Genomic DNA, 15,150 nt, shown 5'->3' on the forward strand with positions numbered 1-15,150 from the left:
TGTGTGTTTTAAAACACCATTCCATCAACCTTTTTAGCCACGTTTACTGCTCACAACCAGAAGACACAAGTAAACCCACCTGACCTCCTGAAATTCTGTTCTGTCAGGTGTTCCTAACTTATACAAAGGACTTTAGGAGGACGAAGGACCTAAAAGTCAGGGGAAATGGTCCTAGGTCCAAGGAAATGTTTTAGATCAGCCTCAGTTTCTTAAATATTCTGCATTAACATCATCAGTTCCACGTCTGTGTGGAGCTGATCTTGAGGACTCCTTAATCAGCAGGCGGGTACAACAATAAAGTGTTTAATATTACAATACAGGCGAAAATTCAGACACCTTGTCATAGGCTCACCTTGTCCAGGGACCCATGCATGCTGCCTTTCACCTCTCAGAGCCCTTCACCTAACCTACTGTGCAGCTGTCTCACCTTTAATATCACTGTTCCACAGGCAGCATGATGTCACAATGTTCCTTGTCAGTAGCCTGAACCATGAGCCTTTGCAACCCTGGCATAATCTACATACTTCCAATTGGTGAAGTCTTGGACCACAAATGCAGTGAAGAATAATGGATTGTTACTCTTCATGCATTTTTGCCCATTGGCTCAGATTTGAATGCTTACTGGCCATACGAGCATCTCTGCCAGGCCACCCTATGTCTAGAGACCGTAGATTTAGAGAGTTTATAAACATTGTAGGTTCATCAATGAAGTGTGCTCGCTTCGGCGGCACATATACTAAAATTGGAACGATACAGAGAAGATTAGCATGGCCCCTGCGCAAGGATGACACGCAAATTCGTGAAGCGTTCCATATTTTTACCAGCTTTCAGGAGAGAAATGTTCTATGTTTTCAAGACTAATTGAAATAATAAAGCAGGTTCCAGTGCTTTCCTCCTAATATCTATTTTTCAATTTGTCTCTCCTCAACATTTTTAATGTATTTACCTCGCAGTAATGAAGGTGCACTCTATGGCCAGCTGCATTTAGCAAGGAAGCCTGCAGGACTTCTGGGACTTTTCTTTCCCTTCTTCAGCCTCCCTGTCATTATTCTTCACAACCCCCAAATCTATACTGCTGCCAGCGATGCGTTGCTTTGTGGGAAGCAAGAGAAAGAGAAGGGGAGGGCCTATGCAAATGATGGCCTCAGGGCTGTCTGGGAGTCCCTTTTCAGCAGTACTGTTAAAATCCGCCTTGCAACCAGATTGGTCGGGTAAGCTGAAAAACACCAGGCATGATTGGGCACCAGGTCCTCTAGGCCCTTGGAGGACATATCGGCGCTGCATCCCTCAGTTTCTGAGGTCCAAGAAATGTTCACCCTCCACCCTAATAGAGAGGTCTTGGCCGATCGTGGCCGATCGGGGCAGAAGGGAGCAGGGCAAGATGCTCATGATCCTGCTCTAATAATGAACTGCCTTCCTCTCTCCTTACCTGTGGTTCTGCCTGGCTGCTTGGTTCCAGTTGTAGGCCTACATCCCACAGGCAATTTGCTTGTCCCTCTCACACATGTAAATGGGTCAGCACTCAAGTGCACACACCTGCCTGCACCCACAGACCCTCTCACACACACTTTTCTCAACAAGATTTTTTCCTAGTTTAGAGACTCAGAGACCCATGTTGAAATACAAAAGCAGCACACCACATGACGGCCTTCACATAGAATCCAGCAGCAAATGGGAAACTTTTAACTAGCCGTGGTCCTATTACTGCAGCCCTACCATGGAACGACTGCTGGATGAGTCCTGCTCGAGAATATTGAACCTACAACAAGTCTGAGGTAAATAAGAATTCCACAGGAATACCATAAAACAGGGACCTATGACCCTTTCGAGCCAGATAGGAGTCGAACCTACAATCTTCTGATCCGTAGTCAGACGCGTTATCCATTGCGCCACTGGCCCCATGTAGGATTACCCATACTTTTGTCCTTAAGAGGACCAGAAGTTGTGTGTGTGTGTGTGTGTGTGTTTTAAAACACCATTCCATCAACCTTTTTAGCCACGTTTACTGCTCACAACCAGAAGACACAAGTAAACCCACCTGACCTCCTGAAATTCTGTTCTGTCAGGTGTTCCTAACTTATACAAAGGACTTTAGGAGGACGAAGGACCTAAAAGTCAGGGGAAATGGTCCTAGGTCCAAGGAAATGTTTTAGATCAGCCTCAGTTTCTTAAATATTCTGCATTAACATCATCAGTTCCACGTCTGTGTGGAGCTGATCTTGAGGACTCCTTAATCAGCAGGCGGGTACAACAATAAAGTGTTTAATATTACAATACAGGCGAAAATTCAGACACCTTGTCATAGGCTCACCTTGTCCAGGGACCCAAGCATGCTGCCTTTCACCTCTCAGAGCCCTTCACCTAACCTACTGTGCAGCTGTCTCACCTTTAATATCACTGTTCCACAGGCAGCATGATGTCACAATGTTCCTTGTCAGTAGCCTGAACCATGAGCCTTTGCAACCCTGGCATAATCTACATACTTCCAATTGGTGAAGTCTTGGACCACAAATGCAGTGAAGAATAATGGATTGTTACTCTTCATGCATTTTTGCCCATTGGCTCAGATTTGAATGCTTACTGGCCATACGAGCATCTCTGCCAGGCCACCCTATGTCTAGAGACCGTAGATTTAGAGAGTTTATAAACATTGTAGGTTCATCAATGAAGTGTGCTCGCTTCGGCGGCACATATACTAAAATTGGAACGATACAGAGAAGATTAGCATGGCCCCTGCGCAAGGATGACACGCAAATTCGTGAAGCGTTCCATATTTTTACCAGCTTTCAGGAGAGAAATGTTCTATGTTTTCAAGACTAATTGAAATAATAAAGCAGGTTCCAGTGCTTTCCTCCTAATATCTATTTTTCAATTTGTCTCTCCTCAACATTTTTAATGTATTTACCTCGCAGTAATGAAGGTGCACTCTATGGCCAGCTGCATTTAGCAAGGAAGCCTGCAGGACTTCTGGGACTTTTCTTTCCCTTCTTCAGCCTCCCTGTCATTATTCTTCACAACCCCCAAATCTATACTGCTGCCAGCGATGCGTTGCTTTGTGGGAAGCAAGAGAAAGAGAAGGGGAGGGCCTATGCAAATGATGGCCTCAGGGCTGTCTGGGAGTCCCTTTTCAGCAGTACTGTTAAAATCCGCCTTGCAACCAGATTGGTCGGGTAAGCTGAAAAACACCAGGCATGATTGGGCACCAGGTCCTCTAGGCCCTTGGAGGACATATCGGCGCTGCATCCCTCAGTTTCTGAGGTCCAAGAAATGTTCACCCTCCACCCTAATAGAGAGGTCTTGGCCGATCGTGGCCGATCGGGCAGAAGGGAGCAGGGCAAGATGCTCATGATCCTGCTCTAATAATGAACTGCCTTCCTCTCTCCTTACCTGTGGTTCTGCCTGGCTGCTTGGTTCCAGTTGTAGGCCTACATCCCACAGGCAATTTGCTTGTCCCTCTCACACATGTAAATGGGTCAGCACTCAAGTGCACACACCTGCCTGCACCCACAGACCCTCTCACACACACTTTTCTCAACAAGATTTTTTCCTAGTTTAGAGACTCAGAGACCCATGTTGAAATACAAAAGCAGCACACCACATGACGGCCTTCACATAGAATCCAGCAGCAAATGGGAAACTTTTAACTAGCCGTGGTCCTATTACTGCAGCCCTACCATGGAACGACTGCTGGATGAGTCCTGCTCGAGAATATTGAACCTACAACAAGTCTGAGGTAAATAAGAATTCCACAGGAATACCATAAAACAGGGACCTATGACCCTTTCGAGCCAGATAGGAGTCGAACCTACAATCTTCTGATCCGTAGTCAGACGCGTTATCCATTGCGCCACTGGCCCCATGTAGGATTACCCATACTTTTGTCCTTAAGAGGACCAGAAGTTGTGTGTGTGTGTGTGTGTGTGTGTGTGTGTTTTAAAACACCATTCCATCAACCTTTTTAGCCACGTTTACTGCTCACAACCAGAAGACACAAGTAAACCCACCTGACCTCCTGAAATTCTGTTCTGTCAGGTGTTCCTAACTTATACAAAGGACTTTAGGAGGACGAAGGACCTAAAAGTCAGGGGAAATGGTCCTAGGTCCAAGGAAATGTTTTAGATCAGCCTCAGTTTCTTAAATATTCTGCATTAACATCATCAGTTCCACGTCTGTGTGGAGCTGATCTTGAGGACTCCTTAATCAGCAGGCGGGTACAACAATAAAGTGTTTAATATTACAATACAGGCGAAAATTCAGACACCTTGTCATAGGCTCACCTTGTCCAGGGACCCAAGCATGCTGCCTTTCACCTCTCAGAGCCCTTCACCTAACCTACTGTGCAGCTGTCTCACCTTTAATATCACTGTTCCACAGGCAGCATGATGTCACAATGTTCCTTGTCAGTAGCCTGAACCATGAGCCTTTGCAACCCTGGCATAATCTACATACTTCCAATTGGTGAAGTCTTGGACCACAAATGCAGTGAAGAATAATGGATTGTTACTCTTCATGCATTTTTGCCCATTGGCTCAGATTTGAATGCTTACTGGCCATACGAGCATATCTGCCAGGCCACCCTATGTCTAGAGACCGTAGATTTAGAGAGTTTATAAACATTGTAGGTTCATCAATGAAGTGTGCTCGCTTCGGCGGCACATATACTAAAATTGGAACGATACAGAGAAGATTAGCATGGCCCCTGCGCAAGGATGACACGCAAATTCGTGAAGCGTTCCATATTTTTACCAGCTTTCAGGAGAGAAATGTTCTATGTTTTCAAGACTAATTGTAATAATAAAGCAGGTTCCAGTGCTTTCCTCCTAATATCTATTTTTCAATTTGTCTCTCCTCAACATTTTTTATGTATTTACCTCGCAGTAATGAAGGTGCACTCTATTGCCAGCTGCATTTAGCAAGGAAGCCTGCAGGACTTCTGGGACTTTTCTTTCCCTTCTTCAGCCTCCCTGTCATTATTCTTCACAACCCCCAAATCTATACTGCTGCCAGCGATGCGTTGCTTTGTGGGAAGCAAGAGAAAGAGAAGGGGAGGGCCTATGCAAATGATGGCCTCAGGGCTGTCTGGGAGTCCCTTTTCAGCAGTACTGTTAAAATCCGCCTTGCAACCAGATTGGTCGGGTAAGCTGAAAAACACCAGGCATGATTGGGCACCAGGTCCTCTAGGCCCTTGGAGGACATATCGGCGCTGCATCCCTCAGTTTCTGAGGTCCAAGAAATGTTCACCCTCCACCCTAATAGAGAGGTCTTGGCCGATCGTGGCCGATCGGGGCAGAAGGGAGCAGGGCAAGATGCTCATGATCCTGCTCTAATAATGAACTGCCTTCCTCTCTCCTTACCTGTGGTTCTGCCTGGCTGCTTGGTTCCAGTTGTAGGCCTACATCCCACAGGCAATTTGCTTGTCCCTCTCACACATGTAAATGGGTCAGCACTCAAGTGCACACACCTGCCTGCACCCACAGACCCTCTCACACACACTTTTCTCAACAAGATTTTTTCCTAGTTTAGAGACTCAGAGACCCATGTTGAAATACAAAAGCAGCACACCACATGACGGCCTTCACATAGAATCCAGCAGCAAATGGGAAACTTTTAACTAGCCGTGGTCCTATTACTGCAGCCCTACCATGGAACGACTGCTGGATGAGTCCTGCTCGAGAATATTGAACCTACAACAAGTCTGAGGTAAATAAGAATTCCACAGGAATACCATAAAACAGGGACCTATGACCCTTTCGAGCCAGATAGGAGTCGAACCTACAATCTTCTGATCCGTAGTCAGACGCGTTATCCATTGCGCCACTGGCCCCATGTAGGATTACCCATACTTTTGTCCTTAAGAGGACCAGAAGTTGTGTGTGTGTGTGTGTGTGTGTTTTAAAACACCATTCCATCAACCTTTTTAGCCACGTTTACTGCTCACAACCAGAAGACACAAGTAAACCCACCTGACCTGAAATTCTGTTCTGTCAGGTGTTCCTAACTTATACAAAGGACTTTAGGAGGACGAAGGACCTAGAAGTCAGGGGAAATGGTCCTAGGTCCAAGGAAATGTTTTAGATCAGCCTCAGTTTCTTAAATATTCTGCATTAACATCATCAGTTCCACGTCTGTGTGGAGCTGATCTTGAGGACTCCTTAATCAGCAGGCGGGTACAACAATAAAGTGTTTAATATTACAATACAGGCGAAAATTCAGACACCTTGTCATAGGCTCACCTTGTCCAGGGACCCAAGCATGCTGCCTTTCACCTCTCAGAGCCCTTCACCTAACCTACTGTGCAGCTGTCTCACCTTTAATATCACTGTTCCACAGGCAGCATGATGTCACAATGTTCCTTGTCAGTAGCCTGAACCATGAGCCTTTGCAACCCTGGCATAATCTACATACTTCCAATTGGTGAAGTCTTGGACCACAAATGCAGTGAAGAATAATGGATTGTTACTCTTCATGCATTTTTGCCCATTGGCTCAGATTTGAATGCTTACTGGCCATACGAGCATCTCTGCCAGGCCACCCTATGTCTAGAGACCGTAGATTTAGAGAGTTTATAAACATTGTAGGTTCATCAATGAAGTGTGCTCGCTTCGGCGGCACATATACTAAAATTGGAACGATACAGAGAAGATTAGCATGGCCCCTGCGCAAGGATGACACGCAAATTCGTGAAGCGTTCCATATTTTTACCAGCTTTCAGGAGAGAAATGTTCTATGTTTTCAAGACTAATTGAAATAATAAAGCAGGTTCCAGTGCTTTCCTCCTAATATCTATTTTTCAATTTGTCTCTCCTCAACATTTTTAATGTATTTACCTCGCAGTAATGAAGGTGCACTCTATGGCCAGCTGCATTTAGCAAGGAAGCCTGCAGGACTTCTGGGACTTTTCTTTCCCTTCTTCAGCCTCCCTGTCATTATTCTTCACAACCCCCAAATCTATACTGCTGCCAGCGATGCGTTGCTTTGTGGGAAGCAAGAGAAAGAGAAGGGGAGGGCCTATGCAAATGATGGCCTCAGGGCTGTCTGGGAGTCCCTTTTCAGCAGTACTGTTAAAATCCGCCTTGCAACCAGATTGGTCGGGTAAGCTGAAAAACACCAGGCATGATTGGGCACCAGGTCCTCTAGGCCCTTGGAGGACATATCGGCGCTGCATCCCTCAGTTTCTGAGGTCCAAGAAATGTTCACCCTCCACCCTAATAGAGAGGTCTTGGCCGATCGTGGCCGATCGGGGCAGAAGGGAGCAGGGCAAGATGCTCATGATCCTGCTCTAATAATGAACTGCCTTCCTCTCTCCTTACCTGTGGTTCTGCCTGGCTGCTTGGTTCCAGTTGTAGGCCTACATCCCACAGGCAATTTGCTTGTCCCTCTCACACATGTAAATGGGTCAGCACTCAAGTGCACACACCTGCCTGCACCCACAGACCCTCTCACACACACTTTTCTCAACAAGATTTTTTCCTAGTTTAGAGACTCAGAGACCCATGTTGAAATACAAAAGCAGCACACCACATGACGGCCTTCACATAGAATCCAGCAGCAAATGGGAAACTTTTAACTAGCCGTGGTCCTATTACTGCAGCCCTACCATGGAACGACTGCTGGATGAGTCCTGCTCGAGAATATTGAACCTACAACAAGTCTGAGGTAAATAAGAATTCCACAGGAATACCATAAAACAGGGACCTATGACCCTTTCGAGCCAGATAGGAGTCGAACCTACAATCTTCTGATCCGTAGTCAGACGCGTTATCCATTGCGCCACTGGCCCCATGTAGGATTACCCATACTTTTGTCCTTAAGAGGACCAGAAGTTGTGTGTGTGTGTGTGTGTGTTTTAAAACACCATTCCATCAACCTTTTTAGCCACGTTTACTGCTCACAACCAGAAGACACAAGTAAACCCACCTGACCTCCTGAAATTCTGTTCTGTCAGGTGTTCCTAACTTATACAAAGGACTTTAGGAGGACGAAGGACCTAAAAGTCAGGGGAAATGGTCCTAGGTCCAAGGAAATGTTTTAGATCAGCCTCAGTTTCTTAAATATTCTGCATTAACATCATCAGTTCCACGTCTGTGTGGAGCTGATCTTGAGGACTCCTTAATCAGCAGGCGGGTACAACAATAAAGTGTTTAATATTACAATACAGGCGAAAATTCAGACACCTTGTCATAGGCTCACCTTGTCCAGGGACCCAAGCATGCTGCCTTTCACCTCTCAGAGCCCTTCACCTAACCTACTGTGCAGCTGTCTCACCTTTAATATCACTGTTCCACAGGCAGCATGATGTCACAATGTTCCTTGTCAGTAGCCTGAACCATGAGCCTTTGCAACCCTGGCATAATCTACATACTTCCAATTGGTGAAGTCTTGGACCACAAATGCAGTGAAGAATAATGGATTGTTACTCTTCATGCATTTTTGCCCATTGGCTCAGATTTGAATGCTTACTGGCCATACGAGCATCTCTGCCAGGCCACCCTATGTCTAGAGACCGTAGATTTAGAGAGTTTATAAACATTGTAGGTTCATCAATGAAGTGTGCTCGCTTCGGCGGCACATATACTAAAATTGGAACGATACAGAGAAGATTAGCATGGCCCCTGCGCAAGGATGACACGCAAATTCGTGAAGCGTTCCATATTTTTACCAGCTTTCAGAAGAGAAATGTTCTATGTTTTCAAGACTAATTGAAATAATAAAGCAGGTTCCAGTGCTTTCCTCCTAATATCTATTTTTCAATTTGTCTCTCCTCAACATTTTTAATGTATTTACCTCGCAGTAATGAAGGTGCACTCTATGGCCAGCTGCATTTAGCAAGGAAGCCTGCAGGACTTCTGGGACTTTTCTTTCCCTTCTTCAGCCTCCCTGTCATTATTCTTCACAACCCCCAAATCTATACTGCTGCCAGCGATGCGTTGCTTTGTGGGAAGCAAGAGAAAGAGAAGGGGAGGGCCTATGCAAATGATGGCCTCAGGGCTGTCTGGGAGTCCCTTTTCAGCAGTACTGTTAAAATCCGCCTTGCAACCAGATTGGTCGGGTAAGCTGAAAAACACCAGGCATGATTGGGCACCAGGTCCTCTAGGCCCTTGGAGGACATATTGGCGCTGCATCCCTCAGTTTCTGAGGTCCAAGAAATGTTCACCCTCCACCCTAATAGAGAGGTCTTGGCCGATCGTGGCCGATCGGGGCAGAAGGGAGCAGGGCAAGATGCTCATGATCCTGCTCTAATAATGAACTGCCTTCCTCTCTCCTTACCTGTGGTTCTGCCTGGCTGCTTGGTTCCAGTTGTAGGCCTACATCCCACAGGCAATTTGCTTGTCCCTCTCACACATGTAAATGGGTCAGCACTCAAGTGCACACACCTGCCTGCACCCACAGACCCTCTCACACACACTTTTCTCAACAAGATTTTTTCCTAGTTTAGAGACTCAGAGACCCATGTTGAAATACAAAAGCAGCACACCACATGACGGCCTTCACATAGAATCCAGCAGCAAATGGGAAACTTTTAACTAGCCGTGGTCCTATTACTGCAGCCCTACCATGGAACGACTGCTGGATGAGTCCTGCTCGAGAATATTGAACCTACAACAAGTCTGAGGTAAATAAGAATTCCACAGGAATACCATAAAACAGGGACCTATGACCCTTTCGAGCCAGATAGGAGTCGAACCTACAATCTTCTGATCCGTAGTCAGACGTGTTATCCATTGCGCCACTGGCCCCATGTAGGATTACCCATACTTTTGTCCTTAAGAGGACCAGAAGTTGTGTGTGTGTGTGTGTGTGTTTTAAAACACCATTCCATCAACCTTTTTAGCCACGTTTACTGCTCACAACCAGAAGACACAAGTAAACCCACCTGACCTCCTGAAATTCTGTTCTGTCAGGTGTTCCTAACTTATACAAAGGACTTTAGGAGGACGAAGGACCTAAAAGTCAGGGGAAATGGTCCTAGGTCCAAGGAAATGTTTTAGATCAGCCTCAGTTTCTTAAATATTCTGCATTAACATCATCAGTTCCACGTCTGTGTGGAGCTGATCTTGAGGACTCCTTAATCAGCAGGCGGGTACAACAATAAAGTGTTTAATATTACAATACAGGCGAAAATTCAGACACCTTGTCATAGGCTCACCTTGTCCAGGGACCCAAGCATGCTGCCTTTCACCTCTCAGAGCCCTTCACCTAACCTACTGTGCAGCTGTCTCACCTTTAATATCACTGTTCCACAGGCAGCATGATGTCACAATGTTCCTTGTCAGTAGCCTGAACCATGAGCCTTTGCAACCCTGGCATAATCTACATACTTCCAATTGGTGAAGTCTTGGACCACAAATGCAGTGAAGAATAATGGATTGTTACTCTTCATGCATTTTTGCCCATTGGCTCAGATTTGAATGCTTACTGGCCATACGAGCATCTCTGCCAGGCCACCCTATGTCTAGAGACCGTAGATTTAGAGAGTTTATAAACATTGTAGGTTCATCAATGAAGTGTGCTCGCTTCGGCGGCACATATACTAAAATTGGAACGATACAGAGAAGATTAGCATGGCCCCTGCGCAAGGATGACACGCAAATTCGTGAAGCGTTCCATATTTTTACCAGCTTTCAGGAGAGAAATGTTCTATGTTTTCAAGACTAATTGAAATAATAAAGCAGGTTCCAGTGCTTTCCTCCTAATATCTATTTTTCAATTTGTCTCTCCTCAACATTTTTAATGTATTTACCTCGCAGTAATGAAGGTGCACTCTATGGCCAGCTGCATTTAGCAAGGAAGCCTGCAGGACTTCTGGGACTTTTCTTTCCCTTCTTCAGCCTCCCTGTCATTATTCTTCACAACCCCCAAATCTATACTGCTGCCAGCGATGCGTTGCTTTGTGGGAAGCAAGAGAAAGAGAAGGGGAGGGCCTATGCAAATGATGGCCTCAGGGCTGTCTGGGAGTCCCTTTTCAGCAGTACTGTTAAAATCCGCCTTGCAACCAGATTGGTCGGGTAAGCTGAAAAACACCAGGCATGATTGGGCACCAGGTCCTCTAGGCCCTTGGAGGACATATCGGCGCTGCATCCCTCAGTTTCTGAGGTCCAAGAAATGTTCACCCTCCACCCTAATAGAGAGGTCTTGGCCGATCGGGGCAGAAGGGAGCAGGGCAAGATGCTCATGATCCTGCTCTAATAATGAACTGCCTTCCTCTCTCCTTACCTGTGGTTCTGCCTGGCTGCTTGGTTCCAGTTGTAGGCCTACATCCCACAGGCAATTTGCTTGTCCCTCTCACACATGTAAATGGGTCAGCACTCAAGTGCACACACCTGCCTGCACCCACAGACCCTCTCACACACACTTTTCTCAACAAGATTTTTTCCTAGTTTAGAGACTCAGAGACCCATGTTGAAATACAAAAGCAGCACACCACATGACGGCCTTCACATAGAATCCAGCAGCAAATGGGAAACTTTTAACTAGCCGTGGTCCTATTACTGCAGCCCTACCATGGAACGACTGCTGGATGAGTCCTGCTCGAGAATATTGAACCTACAACAAGTCTGAGGTAAATAAGAATTCCACAGGAATACCATAAAACAGGGACCTATGACCCTTTCGAGCCAGATAGGAGTCGAACCTACAATCTTCTGATCCGTAGTCAGACGCGTTATCCATTGCGCCACTGGCCCCATGTAGGATTACCCATACTTTTGTCCTTAAGAGGACCAGAAGTTGTGTGTGTGTGTGTGTGTGTTTTAAAACACCATTCCATCAACCTTTTTAGCCACGTTTACTGCTCACAACCAGAAGACACAAGTAAACCCACCTGACCTCCTGAAATTCTGTTCTGTCAGGTGTTCCTAACTTATACAAAGGACTTTAGGAGGACGAAGGACCTAAAAGTCAGGGGAAATGGTCCTAGGTCCAAGGAAATGTTTTAGATCAGCCTCAGTTTCTTAAATATTCTGCATTAACATCATCAGTTCCACGTCTGTGTGGAGCTGATCTTGAGGACTCCTTAATCAGCAGGCGGGTACAACAATAAAGTGTTTAATATTACAATACAGGCGAAAATTCAGACACCTTGTCATAGGCTCACCTTGTCCAGGGACCCAAGCATGCTGCCTTTCACCTCTCAGAGCCCTTCACCTAACCTACTGTGCAGCTGTCTCACCTTTAATATCACTGTTCCACAGGCAGCATGATGTCACAATGTTCCTTGTCAGTAGCCTGAACCATGAGCCTTTGCAACCCTGGCATAATCTACATACTTCCAATTGGTGAAGTCTTGGACCACAAATGCAGTGAAGAATAATGGATTGTTACTCTTCATGCATTTTTGCCCATTGGCTCAGATTTGAATGCTTACTGGCCATACGAGCATCTCTGCCAGGCCACCCTATGTCTAGAGACCGTAGATTTAGAGAGTTTATAAACATTGTAGGTTCATCAATGAAGTGTGCTCGCTTCGGCGGCACATATACTAAAATTGGAACGATACAGAGAAGATTAGCATGGCCCCTGCGCAAGGATGACACGCAAATTCGTGAAGCGTTCCATATTTTTACCAGCTTTCAGGAGAGAAATGTTCTATGTTTTCAAGACTAATTGAAATAATAAAGCAGGTTCCAGTGCTTTCCTCCTAATATCTATTTTTCAATTTGTCTCTCCTCAACATTTTTAATGTATTTACCTCGCAGTAATGAAGGTGCACTCTATGGCCAGCTGCATTTAGCAAGGAAGCCTGCAGGACTTCTGGGACTTTTCTTTCCCTTCTTCAGCCTCCCTGTCATTATTCTTCACAACCCCCAAATCTATACTGCTGCCAGCGATGCGTTGCTTTGTGGGAAGCAAGAGAAAGAGAAGGGGAGGGCCTATGCAAATGATGGCCTCAGGGCTGTCTGGGAGTCCCTTTTCAGCAGTACTGTTAAAATCCGCCTTGCAACCAGATTGGTCGGGTAAGCTGAAAAACACCAGGCATGATTGGGCACCAGGTCCTCTAGGCCCTTGGAGGACATATCGGCGCTGCATCCCTCAGTTTCTGAGGTCCAAGAAATGTTCACCCTCCACCCTAATAGAGAGGTCTTGGCCGATCGTGGCCGATCGGGGCAGAAGGGAGCAGGGCAAGATGCTCATGATCCTGCTCTAATAATGAACTGCCTTCCTCTCTCCTTACCTGTGGTTCTGCCTGGCTGCTTGGTTCCAGTTGTAGGCCTACATCCCACAGGCAATTTGCTTGTCCCTCTCACACATGTAAATGGGTCAGCACTCAAGTGCACACACCTGCCTGCACCCACAGACCCTCTCACACACACTTTTCTCAACAAGATTTTTTCCTAGTTTAGAGACTCAGAGACCCATGTTGAAATACAAAAGCAGCACACCACATGACGGCCTTCACATAGAATCCAGCAGCAAATGGGAAACTTTTAACTAGCCGTGGTCCTATTACTGCAGCCCTACCATGGAACGACTGCTGGATGAGTCCTGCTCGAGAATATTGAACCTACAACAAGTCTGAGGTAAATAAGAATTCCACAGGAATACCATAAAACAGGGACCTATGACCCTTTCGAGCCAGATAGGAGTCGAACCTACAATCTTCTGATCCGTAGTCAGACGCGTTATCCATTGCGCCACTGGCCCCATGTAGGATTACCCATACTTTTGTCCTTAAGAGGACCAGAAGTTGTGTGTGTGTGTGTGTGTGTGTGTGTTTTAAAACACCATTCCATCAACCTTTTTAGCCACGTTTACTGCTCACAACCAGAAGACACAAGTAAACCCACCTGACCTCCTGAAATTCTGTTCTGTCAGGTGTTCCTAACTTATACAAAGGACTTTAGGAGGACGAAGGACCTAAAAGTCAGGGGAAATGGTCCTAGGTCCAAGGAAATGTTTTAGATCAGCCTCAGTTTCTTAAATATTCTGCATTAACATCATCAGTTCCACGTCTGTGTGGAGCTGATCTTGAGGACTCCTTAATCAGCAGGCGGGTACAACAATAAAGTGTTTAATATTACAATACAGGCGAAAATTCAGACACCTTGTCATAGGCTCACCTTGTCCAGGGACCCAAGCATGCTGCCTTTCACCTCTCAGAGCCCTTCACCTAACCTACTGTGCAGCTGTCTCACCTTTAATATCACTGTTCCACAGGCAGCATGATGTCACAATGTTCCTTGTCAGTAGCCTGAACCATGAGCCTTTGCAACCCTGGCATAATCTACATACTTCCAATTGGTGAAGTCTTGGACCACAAATGCAGTGAAGAATAATGGATTGTTACTCTTCATGCATTTTTGCCCATTGGCTCAGATTTGAATGCTTACTGGCCATACGAGCATCTCTGCCAGGCCACCCTATGTCTAGAGACCGTAGATTTAGAGAGTTTATAAACATTGTAGGTTCATCAATGAAGTGTGCTCGCTTCGGCGGCACATATACTAAAATTGGAACGATACAGAGAAGATTAGCATGGCCCCTGCGCAAGGATGACACGCAAATTCGTGAAGCGTTCCATATTTTTACCAGCTTTCAGAAGAGAAATGTTCTATGTTTTCAAGACTAATTGAAATAATAAAGCAGGTTCCAGTGCTTTCCTCCTAATATCTATTTTTCAATTTGTCTCTCCTCAACATTTTTAATGTATTTACCTCGCAGTAATGAAGGTGCACTCTATGGCCAGCTGCATTTAGCAAGGAAGCCTGCAGGACTTCTGGGACTTTTCTTTCCCTTCTTCAGCCTCCCTGTCATTATTCTTCACAACCCCCAAATCTATACTGCTGCCAGCGATGCGTTGCTTTGTGGGAAGCAAGAGAAAGAGAAGGGGAGGGCCTATGCAAATGATGGCCTCAGGGCTGTCTGGGAGTCCCTTTTCAGCAGTACTGTTAAAATCCGCCTTGTAACCAGATTGGTCGGGTAAGCTGAAAAACACCAGGCATGATTGGGCACCAGGTCCTCTAGGCCCTTGGAGGACATATTGGCGCTGCATCCCTCAGTTTCTGAGGTCCAAGAAATGTTCACCCTCCACCCTAATAGAGAGGTCTTGGCCGATCGTGGCCGATCGGGGCAGAAGGGAGCAGGGCAAGATGCTCATGATCCTGCTCTAATAATGAACTGCCTTCCTCTCTCCTTACCTGTGGTTCTGCCTGG

General features: G+C 45.9%; 14 non-coding genes across 14 annotated transcripts; 8 read left to right on the top strand and 6 right to left on the bottom strand.

Annotated features, from left to right (window-relative positions):
* Positions 1–712: 712 nt before the first annotated feature.
* Positions 713–819, top strand: LOC146818465 (U6 spliceosomal RNA). Its single transcript, XR_014963558.1, has one exon. It is a non-coding gene; the product is annotated as a U6 spliceosomal RNA (small nuclear RNA).
* A 1,007-nt stretch (positions 820–1,826) lies between these two features.
* TRNAR-ACG (transfer RNA arginine (anticodon ACG)) lies at positions 1,827–1,899 on the bottom strand. The gene has a single exon. It is a non-coding gene; the product is annotated as a tRNA-Arg (tRNA).
* A 772-nt stretch (positions 1,900–2,671) lies between these two features.
* LOC146818467 (U6 spliceosomal RNA) lies at positions 2,672–2,778 on the top strand. Its single transcript, XR_014963559.1, has one exon. It is a non-coding gene; the product is annotated as a U6 spliceosomal RNA (small nuclear RNA).
* Positions 2,779–3,784: 1,006 nt separating this feature from the next.
* On the bottom strand, positions 3,785–3,857 carry TRNAR-ACG (transfer RNA arginine (anticodon ACG)). The gene has a single exon. It is a non-coding gene; the product is annotated as a tRNA-Arg (tRNA).
* A 780-nt stretch (positions 3,858–4,637) lies between these two features.
* On the top strand, positions 4,638–4,744 carry LOC146818469 (U6 spliceosomal RNA). The gene has a single exon (XR_014963560.1). It is a non-coding gene; the product is annotated as a U6 spliceosomal RNA (small nuclear RNA).
* Positions 4,745–5,751: 1,007 nt separating this feature from the next.
* TRNAR-ACG (transfer RNA arginine (anticodon ACG)) lies at positions 5,752–5,824 on the bottom strand. Its single transcript has one exon. It is a non-coding gene; the product is annotated as a tRNA-Arg (tRNA).
* Positions 5,825–6,593: 769 nt separating this feature from the next.
* On the top strand, positions 6,594–6,700 carry LOC146818471 (U6 spliceosomal RNA). The gene has a single exon (XR_014963561.1). It is a non-coding gene; the product is annotated as a U6 spliceosomal RNA (small nuclear RNA).
* A 1,007-nt stretch (positions 6,701–7,707) lies between these two features.
* Positions 7,708–7,780, bottom strand: TRNAR-ACG (transfer RNA arginine (anticodon ACG)). The gene has a single exon. It is a non-coding gene; the product is annotated as a tRNA-Arg (tRNA).
* Positions 7,781–8,550: 770 nt separating this feature from the next.
* Positions 8,551–8,657, top strand: LOC146818473 (U6 spliceosomal RNA). Its single transcript, XR_014963562.1, has one exon. It is a non-coding gene; the product is annotated as a U6 spliceosomal RNA (small nuclear RNA).
* A 1,850-nt stretch (positions 8,658–10,507) lies between these two features.
* Positions 10,508–10,614, top strand: LOC146818474 (U6 spliceosomal RNA). Its single transcript, XR_014963563.1, has one exon. It is a non-coding gene; the product is annotated as a U6 spliceosomal RNA (small nuclear RNA).
* Positions 10,615–11,611: 997 nt separating this feature from the next.
* Positions 11,612–11,684, bottom strand: TRNAR-ACG (transfer RNA arginine (anticodon ACG)). Its single transcript has one exon. It is a non-coding gene; the product is annotated as a tRNA-Arg (tRNA).
* Positions 11,685–12,454: 770 nt separating this feature from the next.
* Positions 12,455–12,561, top strand: LOC146818476 (U6 spliceosomal RNA). Its single transcript, XR_014963564.1, has one exon. It is a non-coding gene; the product is annotated as a U6 spliceosomal RNA (small nuclear RNA).
* Positions 12,562–13,568: 1,007 nt separating this feature from the next.
* On the bottom strand, positions 13,569–13,641 carry TRNAR-ACG (transfer RNA arginine (anticodon ACG)). Its single transcript has one exon. It is a non-coding gene; the product is annotated as a tRNA-Arg (tRNA).
* Positions 13,642–14,417: 776 nt separating this feature from the next.
* LOC146818478 (U6 spliceosomal RNA) lies at positions 14,418–14,524 on the top strand. Its single transcript, XR_014963565.1, has one exon. It is a non-coding gene; the product is annotated as a U6 spliceosomal RNA (small nuclear RNA).
* The last annotated feature ends 626 nt before the right edge of the window (positions 14,525–15,150 follow it).

This window comes from Triturus cristatus, chromosome 6, assembly GCF_964204655.1.
Source record: "Triturus cristatus chromosome 6, aTriCri1.1, whole genome shotgun sequence".
In the NCBI taxonomy this organism is placed as follows: Eukaryota; Metazoa; Chordata; class Amphibia; order Caudata; family Salamandridae; genus Triturus; species Triturus cristatus.